We start from the raw sequence: 22594 nt of genomic DNA, 5'->3' as shown, positions 1-22594 counted from the left end.
ACCTGACCTGCCTCTTGAGAAACCTGTATGCAGGTCAGGAAGCAACAGTTAGAACGGGACATGGAACAAACATGGTTCCAAATAGGAAAAGGAGTACGTCAAGGCTGTATATGGTCACCCTGCTTATTTGACTTATATGCAGAGTACATCATGAAAAACGCTGTGCTGGAGGAAGCACAAGCTGGAATCAAGATTGCCAGGAGAAACATCAGTAACCTCAGATATGCAGATGACATGACCCTTATGGAAGAAAGTGAAGAGGAACTAAAAAGCCTCTTGATGAAATTGAAAGAGGAGAGTGAAAAAGTTGGCTTAAAGCTCAACATTCAGAAAACTAAGATCATGGCATCTGGTCCCATCACTTCATGGCAAATAGATGGGGAAACAGTGGCTGACTTTATTTCTCTGGGCTCCAAAATCACTGCAGATAGTGACTGCAGCCATGAAATTAAAAGACGCTTACTCCTTCGAAGGAAAGTTATGACCAACCTAGACAGCATATTAAAAAGCAGAGACAATACTCTGTCATCAAAGGTCTGTCTAGTCAAGGCTCTGGTTTTTCCATTGGTTATGTAAGGATGTGAGAGTTGGACTGTGAAGAAAGCTGAGCGCTGAAAAATTGATGCTTTTGAACTATGGTGTTGGAGAAGACTCTTGAGAGTCCCTTGGACTGCACGGAGATCCAACCAGTCCATCCTGAAGGAGATAAGTCCTGGGTGTTCATTGGAAGGACTGATGCGGGGGCTGAAACTCCAATACTTTGGCCATCTCGTGCAAAGAGTTGACTCATTGGAAAAGACCCTGATGCTGGGAGGGATTGGGGGTAGGAGGAGAAGGGGACGACAGAGGATGAGATGGCTGGATGGCATCACCAACTCAATGGACGTGAGTTTGAGTAAACTCCAGCAGTTGGTGATGGACAGGGAGGCCTGGCATGCTGCGTTTCATGAGGTTGCAAAGAGTCGGACACGACTGAGCGACTGAACTGACTGACTGACTGAACTGTGCATAGCTCTGGGATTTCCCAGGGGGCACAGTTGGTAAAGAATCCGCCTGCCAGTGCAGGAGACAAAAGAAATGTGAATTCAATCCCTGGGTTTGGAAGATGCCCTGGAAGAGAAAATGGCAACCCACTCAAGTATTCTTGCCTGGAAAAATACATGGACAGAGGAGCCTGGCAGGCTATAGTCCATGGGGTCACAAAGAATAGGACACGCTAAATGCATGCACTCTCGTGTGCGCACACACACGTGCATAGTTCTACCCCATTTGTTTCCACTGCATGTGTCCGGTCTTGTCAATTCCAGTATCATAGATTTGAATTGGAAGAACTGATGTTGAAGCTGAAACTCTAATACTTAGGCCACCTGACGTGAAGAGCTGACTCATTTGAAAAGACCTTGATGCTGGGAAAGATTGAGGGCAGAAGGAGAAGGGAACAACAGAGGATGAGACGGTTGGATGGCATCACTGACTTAATGGACATGGGTTGACTCCGGGAGTTGGTGATGGACAGGGAGGCCTGGCGTGCTGCGGTTCATGTGGTCGCAAAGAGTCGGACACGACTGAGCGACTGAAATGAACTGAATAATTAAGTTAGGTTCTACAGAATCACTTTATGTCTTCTTTTAAGAAATGTTCAGTAGCACGCAGTAATTGGCAGTGTTTAATTTCTTGTGTTTGTGGGGCTTCAATCATGGGGACAGTCTCCCCCCAAAAAGCATTTTCATTTGTAATAGTGCTTATGTGTGTGTGTTAGTCACTCAGTCATGTGCAACTCTTTGCAACCCCATGGGGTGTAGCCTCCCAGGCTCCTCCGTCCATGGGATTTTCTAGGCAGGAATACTATAGTGGGTCGTCCTTTCCTTCTCCAGGGAATCTTTCTGACCCAAGGATTGAACCTGGGTCTTCCACACTGCAGGCAGACTCTACCCTCTGAGCCAGAGCATTTCAAATGTAAGGTGTATAGAGAGATAGGAGAGCTGCGGAGGAGTCCTTTTCTGTCTGTCTAGAGGCTCCAGGTGGTGTTGATCTTGGTGGAGTCTGGGTTTCTGTCATGTCGAGCCTGGGGTTGCTTCCTTGCTTTGGTTAGCTTGTCCTTGAGTCATCAGTTGTGACACTGGTTCCTCACATGGGCTCTGCTACTTCTCCCCGCCTCCCCTATCACTTCTCATGACCTCCACCCCTCCCTCCCTGGTCCAAGCCACAGCCTTGCCTTTCAGCTTGTCGTAACAGCCTCCTAACTGGGATCCCTTCCTCGTTTGTCCCCTGAGTCCATTCTCCATGTGGCAGAGAGTGATCCTATAAAAACACAAGTCAGATCCTCTGCTCAAAATCCTTCTCACTCGAAGTCAAAATAGAAGTCTTAAAAAAAAAAAAAATAGAAGTCTTCCCAGTATCCTTTGAGGCTCTGTAAACAGACCTACCCCTAACTCTTATCTCACCTCCTCCTGTCCTCACCCTTGGCAGCAATACTGCCCTCCTGCTGTTCTTCAACCAAACCAGGCATGTCTCTGCATCAGAACATTGAACTTGCTGTTCCCTCTGCCTCACACACTGTTCCCCCAGGAACCAACACAGCTCATTTTTTCACTTCTTGCACAAGACCAGAGACCCATCCCCCTTATTTAACTTTTCTCTGTAGTACTTGTCACCATCTAACACTAGATGCATTTTATTCATTGTTTTTTATTGTTTTCCTCCTCCTACTAAAACATGATCTCCATGATTGTTGTCTCTTAAGGTTATCATAGTGTCCCAAAGGTCTAAAAAAGGATCTGTCACAGAGCAGAAAATCCCGTGTCTGTTGTATGAGTCCAGTTTCCTGCCAAAGGAAATCACACTCTACCTGGTGGATGGACCTTCTTTGGCACCTGCAATGAGATCTGTTGCCCGCCCACCACTCAAGACTCTCCTGGCCTATGAGGTCACTGGGTGACCTTTAGCATCGAGGTTCTGAGCTGTAGCAGGCTTCTGCTTATAGCATTAAAGCAAGACCACCCCCTGCCCCAGGGCAGAGAGCCCATTTCCACTTGTTATGTCAAGTCTGAACCAACCTTGGGATGTAAGGATCACTACGTGACAGGTTTTTACTATGATTACTTTGGGAAAGTAACAGTATACAAATTGACAATGCTTATAGATGGCTTCATTTTATTTTCTCCTGAGAGTTTCTCAAAAATACTAATGCTTTAGATCCTTCCTCTAAGAGATTCTGACCCCAGTAGTCTGAGCTACTGGTGAGGGGGGGTGGGGGTGGGAGGAAGGTGTCAGGCATCAGTAGTTTTTTTCTTTTTTATTGGACTATACCAGATTAACAATGGTGTCATAGTGTCGAGTGCACAGCAACAAAACTGGTAGTTTTAAAAAATAACCGGATGATTTTAATGTACGACCAGAGGTGAAAAACGCTGATTCAGGACTTTACAACTGACAAAGCATTCTCATGCATTGTATTTGCTTCTCACATTAAGTCCATGTGACAGATGGGATGGCAGGTATTTTTGCCCCCTTTTATAGAAGATCCAAGAAGATAACTGACTTGCCAGCCAGGAGGTCTAAATTAGGATTTGAATCCAGCTTGGACCCCAAATCCAGGACTCTTTCCCACCAGAGCAGAGCAAGTCACCCCTAAATGAGGTTGTAAATCCATCCAGAACTACCTTCTCCTTCATGATGTTTCTGTGTTTCCTTCTCCGTGAGACTGCAAAACATGAGAACAGAAACCAGCTGCCTTATTTACTCAGAGCCTAGTGCAAGTTATTTGTTGAGCAAATGAACAATGAATGAATGAATGCAGCCTTTGCGCCACTGGCCCATTTGCTCTGTTGTTCTCAGCAAGTTCACTGTCTGATTGGGTGGTTTTGTCCTGTTTTGGTGGCTGCACTGGCCAATGACTGTTCCACTCAAATGCTGGTTTTACTCCAGAAACACCTGAGCTCACATTTTATCTAGATCAGAGGAGCTGCCACAAACTCTCTTTTCTTCCCTTTTCCTCAGCCCATTTCTGCAGCTGAATCATTGACTGAGGCATCGGCATGAAGAAATTAAATTTCTGTCTGCCCAAGAGTCCCACACCAGCCGACCTGTTACAGGTAGGCCTCCGTGGAGTTATCTCTCTTCCCCAGCAAGTCAGAGTGGAAAGAGAAGGGAAGGATGATCTTCATTAAGATGTTTCATCCATGAGTTAGTTTCTTTCTAGATGATTCTAACAGCTCCCTACAAACAGGAAAAGTCTCATCACCTCCATTCAGTGATGTTATAGTCACATTACAAGGCTGTGACTGGAGCTGGGAACAGCATTTCTCAACTCGGCGTCGTTGACAGTTGGGGCCGGATGAGTCTTTGTTGTGGGGGTGAGTCCTATGTGTTGCAGGACTGTAGCAGCACCCCTCACCTCTACCCTCTAGATGCCAATCACCCCCATCCCCGTGTAGTAAATTTTGTGCCACTGTCTGGGGCACTGTGAACAGCTCTGCTCTAGGATGTTATTCTGGTTGTTTCTGTGTGGGTTTTTTTGGATGAGATGACATTTATTATTTTTCCCATTATTTATTATTTTATATATACATTTTAAAATTTATTCATTTGCTTGTGCCAGGTCTTAGTTGCAGCATGTGGGATCTTTAGTTGGGCCTTCACACTCTAGATGTGGCATGTGGGGTCTAGTTCCCCAACCAGGGATCGAACCTGGGCACCCTGCCTTGGGAGTGTGGAGTGTTAGCCACTAGACCACCAGGGAAGCCCCTATTTTTTATTATGTTATATACAATATTTACTTGTATATACTAATAAAAATAATGTACTGTTAAATAAGTGTAATATTTGAAGTCTAGTTGATTTAAGAAGCTAGTTTCAGGTATATAGCATAGTGAGTCAATACAGATTATACTCTATTAAAAAGTCATTTTCTCAAGAAAATGACTATAATTCCCTGTGCTATGTAATATATCCTTGTTGCTTATCTATCTTATGTATAGTAGTTTGTATATGTTTTCTTTTTAGATTAATTGCTTTTTAAATCAACTTTTATTGGAGTATTGTTGGTTTACAATGGTGTGTTGGTTTCTGCTGTATAGCAAGGTGAACCAGTTATGCATGTACATACATCCCCTCTTTTTTGGATTTCCTTCCTATTTAGGTCATCACAGAGCACTGAGTGGAGGTCCTGGGCCCTGCAGCAGGTTCTCACTAGTGACTGTTTTATGCATAGCAGTGTATATTTGTCAATCCCAATCTCCCAATTCATCCCACCCCTCCTTTACCCCGCTTGGTAACCATACGTTTGTCGTCTACATCTGTGTCTCCATTTCTGCTTTGCAGATAAGTTCATTTGCACCATTTTTCTAGATTCCACATCTAAGCGATACTATATGATACTGGTTTTTCTCTTTCTGACTTACTTCATTCTGTATGACAGTCTCTGGGTCCATCCAGGTCTCTGCAAATGGCGCTATTTCATTCTTTGATGGTTGAGTAATATTCCACTGTATATATATATATACCACATTTCCCTTATCCTTTCATCCACAGACAGACATTTAGGTTGTTGATGGTTGAGCAATATTCCACTGTATATATATATACCACATTTCCCTTATCCTTTCATCCACAGACAGACACTTAGGTTGTTGATGGTTGAGCAGTATTCCACTGTATATATATATATATATACCACATTTTCCTTATCCTTTCATCCATAGATAGACATTTAGGTTGTTTCCATGTCCTGGCTATTGTAAATAGTGCTGCTATGAACATTGGGGTGCATGTCTCTTTTTGAATTATGGTTTGCTCTGGGTATGGATGAGATAACATTTAAATTGGTTGACTTTGAGGAAAGCAGATTGCCCCTATCAGGTGGGTGACTAGAACAAAAGACTCACCTCCTACAAGCAAGAGGGAATCCTGCCAGCCGATGGCCTCTGGACATGAACTGCAGTGTCAGATCTTCCCTAGGTCTCCGTCTTAATGGCCTTTCGCCTTGAACTACAGGTTTCGGACTTTCCAGCCTCCATAATTATGTGAGTCGATTCTCTGAAATAAATTTCTCTGTGTGTGTGCATACATATATACAGATCGTATGGATTCTTTCTCTAGAGAACTCGACAAATACAACCCTGTAGTAACAACCCAGAATGTCTCCAGGCATTACCAGGTGATTCCCAGGGGGTAGAAAAGTCTCAGTTGAGAACCACTGCTGCTGACAGGTGAGGCTGGCATTCTTTCATGGCATAGTTCCTGACAAGGCTGACCTGGCTAGAATAGTCCAGAACCAAATGACAGCTAAAATACTTCCTGGAAGGTGTTCTCTATGTGTGGTTCCAAGCCTGGTCTGACAGCAGAGGTTTCAAGGAACCTCTGGAATAATATTGAGCTAAAACTAGTCAACTTGGCTTTGAGCCATTAATTTCTCTCTTCTAGAAGAACTGTATCATATTTGCCTAAGTTTTACTTCAAAGAAAAATTAAAACATATCACCTTTGAATTTAGTCTTTATAGATACTCTCATTTATAAGACTTTCTCTCAATTACTTATGTTGATAAATAGCATATCGCTTAGAGAAGATGAGCCATAAGTTAGCTGATAGCAATATAGTAGAAGGATCTTGAGATAATCAGGTTTTTTTTTAAGGGGGCAAAGAAATATTATTCAATCATTATTCCTGGGTGGTAAACTTGAATATTCTAAGTCCTTTCTGAAAACAGTATTGGGTGACTCCAAAAGCATCTCATGAGAAACACTGGGCTGGATGAATTGCAAACTGGAATCAAGATTGCTAGGAGAAATATCAATAACCTCAGATATGCAGATGACACCACCCTTATGGCAGAAAGTGAAGAAGAACTAAAGAGCCTCTTGATGAAAGTGAAAGAGGAGAGTGAAAAAGTTGGCTTAAAGCTCAACATTCAGAAAACTAAGATCATGGCATCCGGTCCCATCACTTCATGGCAAATAGATGGGGAAACAGTAGCAACAGTGGCTGGCTTTATTTTGGGGGGCTCCAAAATCACTGCAGATGGTGACTGCAGCTATGAAATTTAAAAGTCACTTGGAAGAAAAGTTATGACCAACCTAGTTCAGTTCAGTTGCTCAGTCGTGTCTGACTCTCTGCGACCCCATGAACTGCAGCACGCCAGGCCTCTCTGTCCATCACCAACTGCCGGAGTCTACCCAAACCCATGTCCATTGAGTCGGTGATGCCATCCAACCATCTCATCCTCTGTTGTCCCCTTTCCCTCCTGCCCTAAATATTTCCCAGCATCAGGGTCTTTTCAAATGAGTCAGCTCTTCGCATCAGGTGGAAAAAGTATTGGAGTTTCAGCTTCAACATCAGTCCTTCCAATGAAAACCCAGGACTGATCTGCTTTAGGATGGACTGGTTGGATCTCCTTACAGTCCAAGGGACTCTCAGGAATCTTCTCCAATACCACAGTTCAAAAGCATCAATTCTTCGGCACTCAGCTTTCTTTATAGTCCAACTCTCACATCCATACATGACTACTGGAAAAACCATAGCCTTGACTAGATGGACCTTTGTTGACAAAGTAATGCCTCTGCTTTTTAATATGTTGTTTAGGTTAGTCACTGGAGAAGGCAATGGCAACCCACTCCAGTACTCTTGCCTGGAAAATTCTACGGACGGAGGAGCCTGGTGGGCTGCAGTCCATGGGGTTGCAAAGAGTCGGACATGACTGACGCGACAGCAGCAACAGCAGTAGGTTGGTCATAACTTTCCTTCGAAGGAGTAAGCATCTTTTAATTTCATGGCTGCAGTCACTATCTGCAGTGCTTTTGGAGCCCAAAAAAATAAAGTCAGCCACTGTTTCCCCATCTATTTGCCATGAAATGATGGGACCAGATGCCATGATCTTAGTTTTCTGAATGTTGAGCTTTAAGCAAACGTTTTCACTCTCCTCTTTCACTTTCATCAAGAGGCTCTTTAGTTCTTCTTCACTTTCTGCCATAAGGGTGGTGTCATCTGCATATCTGAGGTTATCGATATTTCTCCCAGCAATCTTGATTCCAACTTGTGCTTCCTCCAGTCCAGCGTTTTTCATTATGTACTCTGCATATAAGTTAAATAAGCAGGGTGACAATATACAGCCTTGATATACTCCTGTTCCTATTTGGAACCAGTCTGTTGTTCCATGTCCAGTTCTAACTGTTGCTTCCTGACCTGCATACAGGTTTCTCAAGAGGCAGGTCAGATGGTCTGGTATTCTCATCTCTTTCAGAATTTTCCACAGTTTATTGTGATCCACACAGTCAGAGGCTTTGGCATAGTCAATAAAGCAGAAATAGACGTTTTTCTGAAACTCTCTTGCTTTTTTGATGATACAGCGGATGTTGGCAATTTGATCTCTGTTTCCTCTGCCTTTTCTAAAACCAGCTAGAACATCTGGAAGTTCAAGCCAGGCTTCAGTAATACGTGACCCATGAACTTCCAGATGTTCAAGCTGGTCTTAGAACAACCTAGACAGCATATTAAAAAGCAGAGACGTCACTCTGCCAACAAAGGTCCGTCTAGTCAAGGCTATGGTTTTTCCAGTAGTCATGTATGGATGTGAGAGTTGGAGTATAAAGAAAGCTGAACGCCAAAGAATTGATGCTTTTGAACTGTGGTGTTGGTGAAGACTCTTGAGAGTCCCTTGGACTGTAAGGAGATCCAACCAGTCCATCTTAAAGGAGATCAATGAGTGTTCATTGGAAGGACTGATGTTGAAGCTGAAACTCCAATACTTTGTCCACCTGATGCGAAGAGCTGACTCATTTGAATAGACCCTGATGCTGGGAAAAATTGAAGGCAGGAGGAGAAGGGGATTACAAAGGATGAGATGGCTGGATGGTGTCACCGACTCAGTGGATAAGAGTTTGAGTAAACTCCGGCAGGTGTTGATGGACAGGGAGGCCTGGCATGCTGCGGTCCATGGGGTCACAAAGAGTTAGACACGACTGAGTGACTGAACTGAACTGAAATGTACCTCTACTGATGACAAGGATACTTCCATCAAAAATGAATATGAAAGCTTTATTAAAGGAAATGTGAATGGAAGCAAAGAGTATTTCCAAATTTGTATCTTATTTTAAATGTGCCTTTGAGTTGTTCATATCACTAAATAAATTTAACATCACAAGGAGACATTATAGATATTGGTTCCCTATATCTATATATTTGGCTCAAGTGTATTTTTGCAGACTGTCTTGCTGACACAGGAAGGAACCCTGCATAGTCAGCATCCTTGGCATTCTTAAGGCAAAGGGGTCAAAGTCACCAAGCTCCTTGCCTTCCTCCTTCCACCTTTCTGCTCTGCCTCTTTCTCCACTTCCCTTTCCCATCCATCCCCACCCCACACTTCCCAGCCTCCTCCTTGGTTTCCTTAATCTCCTTGTTTTCTCCCTCTTCCTTTCACATATGTACCTTTCAGAGATCTCCACCCCCTTGTGCTTATGTACCTATTCTTTTTCTATCAAATTTGATGGAAAGAAGAGAAAAATTTAGAAGAAGGGGATAAGATTGATTCTTCTTCCATTCGTGCGAATGTCAGCGGGAGAGGCCTCCACAAAGGAACCAGGTCTGGGAAAAGTCATGCGGAGGATGGTTCCATCCGTACACTTGGCAGAATGTCACTCACTGTCCTCCCATGTGCATCTCAGTACAGGACGCATAGTTTCAACAAAGCAAACAGAGAAAGAAAAGTCAAGGTTATATAGTTCTTCTACTGCAGGGATGAATTTGCTGTAAGAATCAGCATTTTTTCCTTTGAAATCAGCTTGATTTGGCTGCATGGCCACCCATCAAAGGTAGTGAATATTTTCAGCTGGGTCTTAGAAACCTCTGCCTTCCTTATACATCCTAATGAGTCCTGTAGGACATTGTTGTTGTTCAGTCGCTAAGTCGTGTCTGACTCTTTGCCACCAAATGGACTGCAGCATGCCTGGCCTCCCTGTCCTTCACCATCTCCCAGAGTTTGCTCAAACTCAAGTCCATTGAGTCGGTGATGCCATCCAACCATCTCATCCTCTGTTGCCCCCTTCTCTTGCCCTCAGTCTTTCCCAGCATCAGGGTTAGCCACCCACAAAACTGAGGAAGGGGACTTTAATCTTTGTGAGAGTGGCTGAGGAAATGCCCATTTCCCAGGTTTCATGACCTTCTGAGGCAGGTCCCTCCACTGCACCTTGAACCCCCCACATCTCTGGAGTCCCTGAGCCCACCCCCACTGCACTGCACATCATATTCCCCTGATTTTGCTCTTCTGGTACCTCAGCGTTTTCCCTCCTGGACATTTCAGCTCTTTTCTTCCAGGAGCATATCCCTTTCCTTTCCTTTTCCTATTCTTTCCTTTCTTTTCCTTTCCAAGTGTGACTGTCTTGCCAAGGAGAACAGGGGTGAGAAAAGGAGGTAATACCTCTTACCTTCTTAGTGACAACTATGAGAATGAAGCTGAATGAATGCCTTGGTAAATTATTCTCCCATGCTTCCATTTTCTATCTGCATTCTCTGATGAGTTTTCTCATAAGCTCCTGCTGGAAATATTTGAACAAATGATTAGGTTGTACTTACCTTCTTTTTTATTTATTTGTTTATTTTTGACTGCACTGGGTCTTGTTGCTGCACGCAGGCCTTCTCGAGTCGCAGTGAATGGGGCTACTCTCCAGTTGTGGGGCATAGACCTCTCAATGCAGTGGCTTCTCCTGTTGCTGAGCACAGGCTCTAGGCACACAGGCTTTAGTAGTTGTGGCACATGGGCTTAGATGCCCTGCAGCATGTGGAATTTTCCCAGGGCAGGGATCGAACTCGAGTCCCCTACATTGGCAGGCAATTCTTAACCACTAGACCACTAGGGAAGTCCATGTATTTACCTTATTTTTTGTCTCCATTATTCATAGGTGATATTCCTTGATTTACATGATCTCTGCATTACTTTTCCTCATGTTCCCATGAAAAAGATGAATTGGCTAAAAGGAGCAGGTCTGGAATTTGGACGTGTGTTGCTCTCTCACCAGTATATAAACTTTATCACACCTTTGCCCAGATCCTTTCCTAATAAGTGTAATTTATAGGTGTTTTGGGGCTTCCCTGATAGCTCCGTTGGTAAAGAATCTGCCTGCAACGCGGGAGAAGCTGGTTCGATTCCTGGGTCAGGAAGATCCACTAGTACCCACTCCAGTATTCTTGGGGCTTCCCTTGTGGTAAAGAATCTGACCACAATGCGGGAGATCTGGGTTCGATCCCTGGGTTGGGAAGATCCCCTGGAGAAGGGAAAGGCTACCCACTCCAGTATTCTGGCCTGGAGAATTCCATGGACTATAAAGAGTCAGACACGACTGAGTGACTTTCATGTTTCCCTCTCATAGGTGTTTTTAAATGATTAGTCTTATACACACTTATTTTCCCTAATATGTTCAAAAGAATGCATGTGGGACCAGTTGGCCTTTTTTCAGAGGTTAACTCCAGTCATTAAATAGGTTGAGTCACTAGTGACCTTATAAGGCAAAGGTCTATAAGACCAAGGCTTGCGATTCTTCCTTTATGGAAGCTCTTAAGCTGTCCCTTCTTTTCATTCCGTGTTGTCAGCACATTGGTCTGAACCCATGTGCTCTCTGGCTTAGAGGTCTCAATCTACTGCTGTTGCTGCCTGTAGCAAATCCTGCCACCAGCCTGTCTGGACCACACACCTTATCTATTTTGCACACTATCCAGCCCCCCATCGCCTGCAGGCTGCATTTCTGACTGAGGGCTTCTCTGATGCTACCAGATGCCATCATAACGCCTGGGCGTCAGGCTGGGCATTCTGGGGAACCTCGAATCCCCGCCCCCAGGAGCACCCCTCAATCTGTGAGTGCTGGGAACTCACATATAAACACCTCGGCTCCTGCATCCCGTGGGGGGATCCCTTGGCTCTCTGTGTTCTACACTGGCTCCCAGAGTCCCCCGGCAAGGTTAATCTCCAGTTACCCAGAGTGGTAAGGTACCTGACAGAGAACACTGCATGCTGTTTCCTACCTCTCCCCACTAGTCCTATACTGGTATTTCCTGGCATCACCCCCCAAAATCAGTTGTTTTCACTTGAATCTTCGTCTCATTGTTGACTTCTGAAGGAACTCATTCTGCGACACTGCCTCTCATGTCAGCTCCCACTAAGCAGTCATGTTATATTGAACTTTAAAAAAGTTCAAGGAGGCTAAAAAACATCATTTCTGCTCATAAATCATTGGCAACTTGCACAGTAGATAAAGCACAGATGGTCTTAGTCTGTGGCTTGAGATTCTATATCATGTGGCTTTTTTCTACTCGCTATAATCCTGTTTCCTACAACTTCCTTCCACTCGGAAGGAGCTTCCAACCATTCCCAGGGGACATCGTGCTCACCTACACCTCCAAGCCTCTGCCAGCACTGTTCCCACTACCTGAGCACACCACCGCCACCGCCCCCCCAACCCCGCCATTTCAGTGCATCTAAGGCCACCAACCATCGTGACCACCGTCCTCTTTATGGGCCTTTTTGCTGAACACACTACAAAAACCTTGGTGCTTTGCCTCTACTTCTTTATTCTGATATTTACCATATTTTTGTTTATTCCCATCCTGGCCTCCCACCTGAACTCTAAACCCCCTTAGAGTAATGTAGCCATTTTCTGTCTTTAGGACCTGGAATGTAGCTCTACAAATACTAGATGAGGAGACAAAATTCATACTCTGCCATTTATTAAATGTGTGACTGTGGGCAGTATATATACATCATCTCTTGGAGCTTGTTTCTGTATTTGTGATAGATCTGTAATACTACATACAATTTGGATGATTTGAGTGACACAATACATGTGAAAAATGCTCTCAAAACTATCAAATGGTATCTAGTTAGTCATGATTAAGTGGTTGGCAGATAGTTCCTCCTGCTGCTGCTGGAAGTGGGAATGATCAAGTTACATAAGACAAGCAGCTCCCTAGAGATAAAGAATGAGTGTCAGGAAAAACCAGCAAAAAAATAATATATCATTATGATGAGTTTTATAGAACCAGTTCATGGGCAATAAAATAGCATGATTCTATCTACTTCACATATTCATTAATCCTGTAAAAGTTTATTGTTTCGATGTCAGATCATTTTTCTCCCCTCCTTGCTCAGCGCTTCTTTTTCACTCAAGAGTAAAACCCAAAGTCCTTAAAATGGCCTAAAAATCCTTTCACCCTCTGCACCCTCCCACCCTCCTCCTGAACTTGTCTCCTGTTACTCTTCCCTCTGGCTGGCTCCAGCCGCCCACCCCTCCCCGTGTTCCTCAAAGACACAGTCAGGAGGGGTGATGGCTCCTGCTCTCGGTCCTTTGCTTCAGCTCTTTCCTCTGCCAGGAAGGCTCTTCTTCCAGATGTATGTTTGGAAAACGCCCAAATCTCTCCTTAGTGAGACCTGCACTGACCACCCTGTTTGATATTATAACCTGTTCTCCTGGTCTGGTTCTCTCTTTACTCAACTCCATTCTTTTTACTATAGTACTTCTAACACATCTTATCATGCCCTTGTTTATTGCTTGTAGTTATTTGGTGTTTTTTTTTATCAGGAAGGCTTAGATTTGTTGACTAATAGATATCCCAGGACAGTGCCTGGGACAGAATAGCCACTGAATGAATATAGTTGCTGAATTTGTTGACTTAAGTTCTTACTGTGTGCCCGCAAATAAAATAACTGTGATCCTTATACTTGTACAGTTATAGCTTAACAGTGTTACCCATCTAACCAATCTTATCGACAACTAATTATGTGCCAGGCAATGTATAAGGCCTTAGAGATACAGTGGGCTTCCTTGGTAGCTCAGATGGTAAAGAATCTGTCAGTCATGCAGGAGACCCAGGTTTGATCCCTGGGTCAGGATCCCCTGGAGAAGGGAATGGCAACCTCCTCCAATATTCTTGCCTGGAGAATTCCATGGACAGAGGAGCCTGGTGGTACAGTCCATGGGGTTGCAAAGAGTCGGACATGACTGAATGACTTTCATTTCCACTACAGATACTATAGCAAATGAAGGACAGTTTCCTTGCTCTCAGATAGCTAATCCTTGCGAAATGATGTGATGTTATAAAAATTCAGATGTTAACATATGTGAGATACTTGGCCACCAAATTTAAAATTCTCGATTGCTGTTTTCACCTCCATGTCTTGCAGACAGTCCTCACGAGCACCCTGTCTTGCACATAGTCAACCTCAGCAATAAGGTGTCTTAAAACAAACACTGGATTGTGTAGCTCCCAAAACCTGACTTCTGCTTTCAGTGTGAAGTCATATTTTAATTGTATAGTATAATTTACTGTCCAAGGAGCTATTTTTTGAGATTTTTTTTGAAGACCTGTTGCTTTGAGTTGCTAAATACTAGATAATACATTGAAGAATATATGGCAGAAATTAATCTTGTCCCCTCCCGCCAAATATAGAAAAGACATAACATTAGGCTTCTAAAACCCTGGTGACCATTCTGGTTCTTGTCCTGGTCTTGCCATTAAACCAGTCACATAACAGTGACAGGCAGAGAGTATACGGCTCAGGTCTTTCTTCAAGAGGACACCTGCTGCGGGAGGTGAGAGGTGGGTTAGCTGAAGGCCTCCATGCTCTCAAACCTTAAGCATCCTCAGTGTCCAGACTAAGACCACGGGCTCTGGGGCTGCTCCAAGCAACAACAGGATGGGGGAGGATCAAACAGGAAGAGCCCCCAAGAACAGCTTTGAGGATTCTTTGGCCTGGCTGGTGAAGACTCAGAGCCAAGACTGGGGGGTTCAGTGTCTACAAGGAGAGTGGATGTGGAGGATTCCCTGCAAAGTGACAGTGAGAACTGGAATCAGGTGGTTAAAGGCTCTTGGGGGAGGCAGAGGCATCCCTGGTCACTTGCAAAGAGGCTGCTGTCTCTGGCAGGGGAAGAGGATGATGTGAAAAGCAAGCCCAAGATTTCAGGAAGTGTGCATCTCCAGGATGTTTCAGTGCTTAGCCAGGGCATCCTGTTACACAGGAGCCAAAGGCCTGACTGGGACAACCTGACACCATGAGCTGTGCAGTGGGTGCATGAATGGGTGCCCCCGCTTTGGCTCTGCCGACGGCCCTGAACACGCGAACTTGCGGAGGTAGCCCGCACTGCCTTGTTAAGATCCAGACTCTGCTTGAGCAGGAAGACACCATAGAGGCCTCTCCCTACAAGACAATACCTGCTCCCTGACCCCCTGCCCTCAGGAGCAGCCCCCACTGCCTCTCCTGGCTGCCTGGCCAGTCACCTGGGTTAAACCCAACAGAGGGCATGCTGAGCTTGTTGAGGGAGGAGAGAGATTATGCCCCAGGGGACCAGCAGGAGTTGGCCAGCATACACTGTCAGGGGAGAGGCCCTCCGAGGGCCTGGGGTGTGCGGGGGCCGGAAGGCCAAAGAGAACAAGCAGGAGAACTCTGACTTGGACTCACTGTCTAGGAACATGGGATTTAACACTCCAGCATGAACCCCGGGAGGAGGCAAACACTAAGGTTTACTCCAATCACGGAGCAGAGGTGAAATGCCTGAGTTACCGCAGCAGATGGTAAAACAGGATAGAAAAAGTAGATGGAAAATAGGATCAGAAACAGTTCACACTCCTTGGAATGAACAACGGTATTCATTTACAGTTTTGCACCAGGGCTGTGTTAGCTCGCCCACCTTCTGTCTTAATATAGTCCAAAGAGATCTGGGCCATCTGGACATCCCGCAGAACAGCACACCAATTCATTACATTTGTGAAATAAAGACATGACTAGTACGCTTGGGACCTTGGTAAGAAATGTGTGTTCAAGAAGATGGGAAATAAATGCTGAAGAGTTTCAAGGACAGGCCACTTCAATAAAGCTTACAGGAGTCCTAAGACTAGGACTGAAAAAAAGGAGGTGCACATTTTTAGGGTCAGGGACATGTCAGGGTATCCCTCCAAAGTGAAGACACATGGTTGCATCTCGGATTCCCTATTACAAAGAAGGAAGTACGATGCCTGGGGAGCCTTTTCACGTTCTGGCGGCCAAGTACTTCACATCTAGGAATCCTGCTCTGTCTGGTCCATGCCCTGGAGGGCATGGCAGACTGCAGCTTTGAGTGGAGCCCGGGGCAGGAAGGACTGTACAGCAGGGCCAAGATGTAGCAAAAGCAGCCTCCCCACTTGGAGCAGAACATCTGGTAGACCCTGTGGTGTGGGATGTGTCAGTGGTAAGAAAAGATGCAGCGTAGAGTTCATGTTAAGCCCAAGGAGAATCACAGCTTAGAGCCTTGGGGTTCTAGAGCAAGGCCAGATCATCTATAATGGGGAATTAATTATACGCATCCCCTAGCGTGTTACTGAGATCTGAGAGAGGCAGTGCTTGAGGGCTTGAGTCAGCTGCACAAATAGGAAGCCTCAATCTCCGCATCACCCACGTGATTGCATCAGCCCTCCTTCCTCAGCTCTCTTCTGTGGCCATAGAGCAGGGTACCTTACAAATAGCTGATGGAGGAGGGAAAAGCCCCAGCAGAGTTGACAGGTGAATTGGCGAGGTTTGGGGGTACAAACTGAAAGTAGTAGCATTACAACCTCATTCAGGTGAGAGACAGTAGAGGGGGAATCTTCCTAATGGGCAAGAGTATACCTAGTCATCCAGGTTATGGGGAAGAAGAAATGGCCAAGGTGAGAGCATATAGCAATTGCTGTCATTGGCCAATGCCCCAACCCGTCCAGCACCTGGAAGGAAAAGGACAGTGGGAAACAAGGTCCAGGGCAAAGGCAGATGGGAATGGACACAGCAGGTGACCATTTTCACATGATAATGCCCAACAAAGTGCTAGTTGCTCAGTTGTGTCCAGCTCTTTGTGACCCCGTGGACTGTAGCCCACCAGGCTCCTCTGCCCATGGCATTCTCCAGGCAAGAATACTGGAGTAGGTAACCATTCCCTTCTCCAGGGGATCTTCCCAACTCAGAGATCGAACCCAAGTCTCCTGAATTGCAGGGCAGGCAGATTCTTTCCCATCTGAGCCACAAAGGAAGCCCAATCAAAAGGCATCCACAATAACCACTGAACAACCAACAAGACCAGCTGATTCAGCCAGTTGACGTTAGTGAGCTTGCAACACTAGACACTCTAGAGCTGGCCAGGTGGGTACGTGAACGTAGTGGCCACAGTGACAGTGGCAGAGGCTACCTGTGGGCCAAGCAGTGTGAACCTCCACTTAGCAAAGCCAGTCTAACTACTGAGTCCTCTGAATGGAGACCTGCCAGCAACAGAAACCAGTGCTGAGCCCTTGAATTGGCACTGTTTCCCAGAGACCAGCAGGTCACCTACTGATGAGCTGATGACATTGGGCTCCTGTTACTCTGGAAGGGCCAGCTATTTCTCCTCATAGATAAATAGAGTCCTATTTCAAGTATGGACTTGCTTTTCCTGCCCAAGAGCCTCAGCCAGGACCACTGTCCAGAAGCTAAGAAGCACCTGATCTATAGTCATGGAAAACTACACAACATAGCATCTGAGTAGGGAACACACGTCACAGCAAAGGGGGTCATGTGATCCACACACATTACACACTGCTCCCCCAGAGGCAGCCATGCGACACAGCTGCGCTTTGGCTTTTTAAAGGTGCAGCCGAAGCACCAGCTCAGAGGCCGTAATCTACAAAAATGGGATGCTGTCCTCCAGAATGCAGAATAAATCCAAGCGAGAGATCTCTATATGGTACTATAAAGATGACGACTACATAGGCCTGGGAACTAAGGAGTAGAAGCAGGAATGGCCCCACTTGCCATCATTCTAAATGGTCTTCTGGGGCAGTTTGTGCTTTCTGTTCCTACAGCTCTGAGCTCTGCAAAGGAGACACATTCTTGGCAGAGGATAAAGCAAGAGTTCCGCTGAGCTATGGATGCTTCCTGGATGTTTTGGACTCACTGTGTCCAGGACCAACAGTGAGAAGAGGAACTCCTTCTCAACCATGTTGGCAGCAGTGAGGAACTCACATCAGCAGGAAGAGGTAAGGCTGCTTTTCTACATCAGGGATGTGTGCAATCTCTGTAGAGCCCAGGTGATCCACTCAGGCGCCTCTCAGTACTTCTTAGCCCCCATGGTCACTGCAAAAGGATCTCTGCAGTAGTCTTCACCTTACAAGGGTATGATTACCAGAGTCTCAGAACCTTCAATCAAAAGATCTTTTTACCACACCTTTCTCCTGTCCAACAGTCCCTTCAGATCAGGATTTGGTCAGTATTACGGCCTGAGGCTTCTGACTTAATCCTGTTCTCTCTCTCCTTGTCTTTCACAGGCTTCCCACCCCCAATACATGTCTTGGCCTTCTAATTCTACCTTGGCATCTGCTGGAAAATTCAAAGTGACATAATGGGTTTAGGTTATTGGTTAATCTTTTCTCCATCTTGAAATAAGGAGGAAAACTGACTAGGTATATAGAGCTAGACATCATTGTTAAGTACTGACTTAACATTTCTATAGTAAAATGGGAGAAATAGTTAGAAAATGATTTATTTATTAATGAGCTTGCTCAGAAATCAAGGAAATCACAAGTCAAAACCAGTCACTAATTTGCAGAGGAAATACCTTTCATAAAGCCTGAAAACAAAAGTTCAGCAAAAATTTAAACCAAAAATATGTTCATTGTTCCCATCCTTGCTAAAACCTGGTACCTGTTGCTTGAGGAGTTTTGTTCTATGATAGTGCAGTGTTAAGTATGACTCATGGGCTTTAAGTGATACTAATCTTTGATATGATCTTTCATTAAAAGTGGTATTTTATACTACAATCAGATACATTTTCATCTTATTGATCTGATATTTCTGTGGCTCTTAAGAGTGTCACCAAACAAAGTATAATTAGGACAAGGTCAGTTTTATGTTTGGTGGTGCTGGTGGTTTGGTCACGAAGTCATGTCCAATCTTGCGACCCCATGGAGTGTAGCCTGCCAGGCTCTTACGTCCATGGGATTTCTCAGGCAAGAATACTGGAGTGGGTTGTCATTCCTTTCTCCAGGGGATCTTCCTGACCCACGGGTTGAATCTGGGTCTCCTGAATTGCAGGTGGTCTCCTGCATTGCAGGTGGATTCTTTACCAACTGAGCCACCATCTTGTTGATCTGATTTTTCTGTGGCTCTTAAGAATATCAACAAAGAAAGTAAACCTAGGACAAGGTCAATTTTATGTCTAATACACAGTAACTGGAAATTCAGAATGCACAATTAATGTTTATATTTGTGCACTTTTTAGCAAATGTGTATTGAAAGACATAATCCGCTCTACTCAGAAGCAGTTCTTTTTTACTAAAGGAAAATGTGTTGCCAACTGCTCCGTTTCCATGGATTTATGATTCTAATAAGTCCTGAAAATAAAACCCAATCGTTGCCAAAGTCCCACTTATGTTTTACATCAATAACATGCCCTTTATCCCTGCTTATGCATTGGGAAACACAAAAAGAACATCGTTAGTTAAAAATCCATTAGTTAAAACTTTAAAGAACTGATTTGGAGGGAGGGGAGATGTGTGGGAGCTGACACCTAACACTTTATTTTTATGAAAAAGAGGAAAATTGCACAAAATAGTAACAAATTGGAAAAAAAAAAAAGGCGAACTTTTTCCAGAATACATTTGAAAGCTTATAGTTCAAATTTAAACCATTTTCAGTATGTAATGATGTTAACTCACTGCAGGAGGTCTCAAGCAATAAGAGAGATACAGTTATATCTAAGACATTCTACTTAGAGAAACAAATGCACTTTACATTTAATTCTCTAATTCTGGTGACCACAAAAAGAGGAACCAGGTTACAGGGTTTAATCCTCATTTAACTGGAAAATCAAATCAAATCACCAACTTGAACTCCATTCCCTAAATAAGCAGCTCAATTTTAGCCACACCTTAGTGTGATCTGGGGGAACTTTCCAAATTCTCAGTGGCCAGGTCCCACTTCAGACTAATTAAATCAGAATTACTGTTGTTGGTTTTTTTTTTAGTCCACGGGTGATTCTGATGTGTAGCCAAGATTGAGATCCACTACCTTGGATACCACAATGATTTTAAGTTTTAGCTTACTAGTTAGAGTTGTTTTAAGTTTTAAACCGGATTAAATAACAAATCTCTGCTGCTGGATGAAAGCATATTTGCCAAGTTACCTGTAATTTTACTACAGTACTGGACAAAGAATGGAATCCAAACGCTTGGTTAACAGTATGTCTGATGGTCTTCCAGTCCTGGGGGCAGCTGTGTGACTGAGTTCTAGGTGTTTAAATATATGGGAAAAACTGCCAGGTCTTCTCCCTCTGGGATGAAAGGATAGAGCCCTATTGGGAGGAAAAAAGAGAATTTCATCTTTTCTCCATTCTCCTAGCCCTGAACTCTGATATAAATATGGAAACTGAGAAGTATGTGTTGCAGTCAGAAAACAATAGAGAAATAAGTCAGACAGAAAAAGACAAATACGGTGTGATCTCACTCATGTGTGTAATCTCAAAAACCTGAACTCATAAAAACAGAACAGACTGATGGTTGTCAGAGGTTGGGAGGGAAGTGGGGGCATGGAGCATAGGGGAAATGGACAGATATTAGATATTTGAAGAATTAACTTGGCTAACTGTAAAATTATAGAAAACTTGTTATCCTATGAAACTACAAGATACTTCCAACTGACTCCAAACAAATCAAACACTCAAGTCAATCTTACTGTGAAACTTTTGACAGCACACAGATTTGATAAATAACATCATAATAATAATCTAGGACTTAGGTATGTGACTTTTTTTTCTCCCTGGTGAGAAGGCAGATGAACAGAGTTTGATGTAACAGATTAGCCAGAAAGTTTGTTTGGGGGTTTTTCAGTAAGATCGGATAGAAAACCTCAAATGAACTTTTTGGCCAGCCCAATACGTTTGACAGCTACATGGATCTGTCTGAGAGGGTGTGGGGTGATGCAAACTGTGGTGTTGAAAATGTAAATATATCTCTTTCAGGTAGGGTGTATACATGAAGATTTTATCATTATTATTGGCTAGTACATACCATTCTATCTGCCTAATAGGTGCTGCATTGAACCTTCTGCCATTCTTGTTCTGTATTCTCTCCTCTTGAGTTTTCACTGGAGGATCTGTGAATTAGAGATGGTAGTCCATAGTTAGTTATGTTGAGTTTGGAGTCAGACTGACTGGATCAAAACTACTGAATGTTTCCCCTTTCTACATAATTTGAGGGGAAAGACCTACTTAACTGTTCTTATGAGACTTAAAAGAGCTTATCCAAACATAATACTTAAGGCACACAGAACGTGCTTAGCAACTGTCTATGTGCTGAATAGTGCTATAGGTGTTTGGGAAGTAATGATGGTCCCTGTCCTCAGGAAGCAAAGTGTAGTGAAACACCAGTCTCAAGCCTGATGCCTTAAGAGGTGGGAAACATGTGATTTGGAAGACAGTAAAATCTGATGCTTGACACCCCTGGGATCAAGTCCCATTCCTCAACTTCCCCAGTGGCACTCCAAACGATATATCAGTGTACCATCCCGCAGAACCTATGAAAGAGACTGCTTTTGGGAACAGGATCTTTGCAGATATTATTAAGTAAGGACCTCCAAATGAGAGCATCCTTGATTATCCTGATGGGCCCTAAATCCAAAGCCAAGTGTCTTTATAATATATGGAAGACAGGAAGGCATAGAAGAGAAAGACATATGAAGACAGAGACTGCAGTCATGCAGTCCAAGCCAAGGAATGCCTGGAACCGCTAGAAGCTGGAAGGGGCAAAGAATGCTACCCTAGAGCCTTCAGAGGGTGCACAACCTCGGTACTAGCATGATTTCCAGAACTGTTAGAGAATAAATTCTTTTGTTTGACCAGAGCAAGTTTGTGGTGTGTTTCTTCATCTGTAAGATGGGGATGACATCCTAACTAGTCTGATTTCCTAAAGCCATAAGTGAGGTAACTACCGTCTGGAGGAACTCGCAGAGGTTTAAAATGGCAAGCATTTCTTGAGCGCTTGTTCAAATCATTTATTGTGCTAGGCGCTTTCCATGTATGACTTAGCCATCTATAATTTATTGATCAGGTAACCAAGGTTCACAGAAATTGAGGGATTTGCCCAAAGCCATCCAACTAAGAAACAGAAAGAAACGAGATCGCAATCATAGCCAACTACCGAAATGTCCCTTTAATGCTCCGTGCTACCCTGATGGTGTGTAACAGTGAAGGCAAAAAGAGAAGGGGACGACAGAGGATGAGATGTTTAGATAGCATCACTAACTCAACTGAACGAACTCCAGGAGATCGCGGAGGACAGAGGAGCCTGGCGTGCTGCAGTTCATGGTATCACAGAGAATCAGACACGACTTAGCCACTGAAGAACAAGGAGAAGCCCGGCCAGCCAAGCTTCCACTTCCACAATCGGTCAGCCTTCACTAGAAGCCGCCCGCTCTGCGGCCGGGAAGGGAAAGGGTTAATGAACGTCACTTTGAGTAGCCAGCAGTACGTCATTGACCACGGATACTTTCTAGGGCCAAAACTCCCGTGGCGCCGCACTCGCGCCTCTAGATGACGTATGATAGACGCGGACCAGTAGAAACGCCGAATTTCCGTTCTTCCGGC

At 44.3% G+C, this 22594-nt stretch overlaps 1 long non-coding RNA gene across 5 annotated transcripts; it reads right to left on the bottom strand.

The window, feature by feature from the left end:
* Nucleotides 1-3228: 3228 nt before the first annotated feature.
* LOC110136802 (uncharacterized) lies at nt 3229-22525 on the bottom strand. 5 transcript variants are annotated; one of them, XR_011492796.1, is made up of 6 exons: nt 22254-22500; nt 21021-21105; nt 20138-20305; nt 10418-10528; nt 5886-6036; nt 3229-3703 (listed from the first exon to the last, which is right to left on the bottom strand). It is a non-coding gene; the product is annotated as an uncharacterized lncRNA (long non-coding RNA). The 5 variants fall into 5 exon arrangements; XR_011492797.1 differs by lacking the exon at nt 5886-6036 and having other exon boundaries at nt 3233-3703; nt 22254-22486; XR_011492795.1 differs by lacking the exons at nt 3229-3703; nt 5886-6036 and adding an exon at nt 10865-12949 and having other exon boundaries at nt 9007-10525; nt 22254-22525.
* Nucleotides 22526-22594: the final 69 nt, after the last annotated feature.

The sequence above is a fragment of the Odocoileus virginianus genome, chromosome 18 (assembly GCF_023699985.2).
Source record: "Odocoileus virginianus isolate 20LAN1187 ecotype Illinois chromosome 18, Ovbor_1.2, whole genome shotgun sequence".
Classification (NCBI taxonomy): domain Eukaryota; kingdom Metazoa; phylum Chordata; class Mammalia; order Artiodactyla; family Cervidae; genus Odocoileus; species Odocoileus virginianus.
This window is presented reverse-complemented; position numbering and strand designations above follow the sequence as displayed.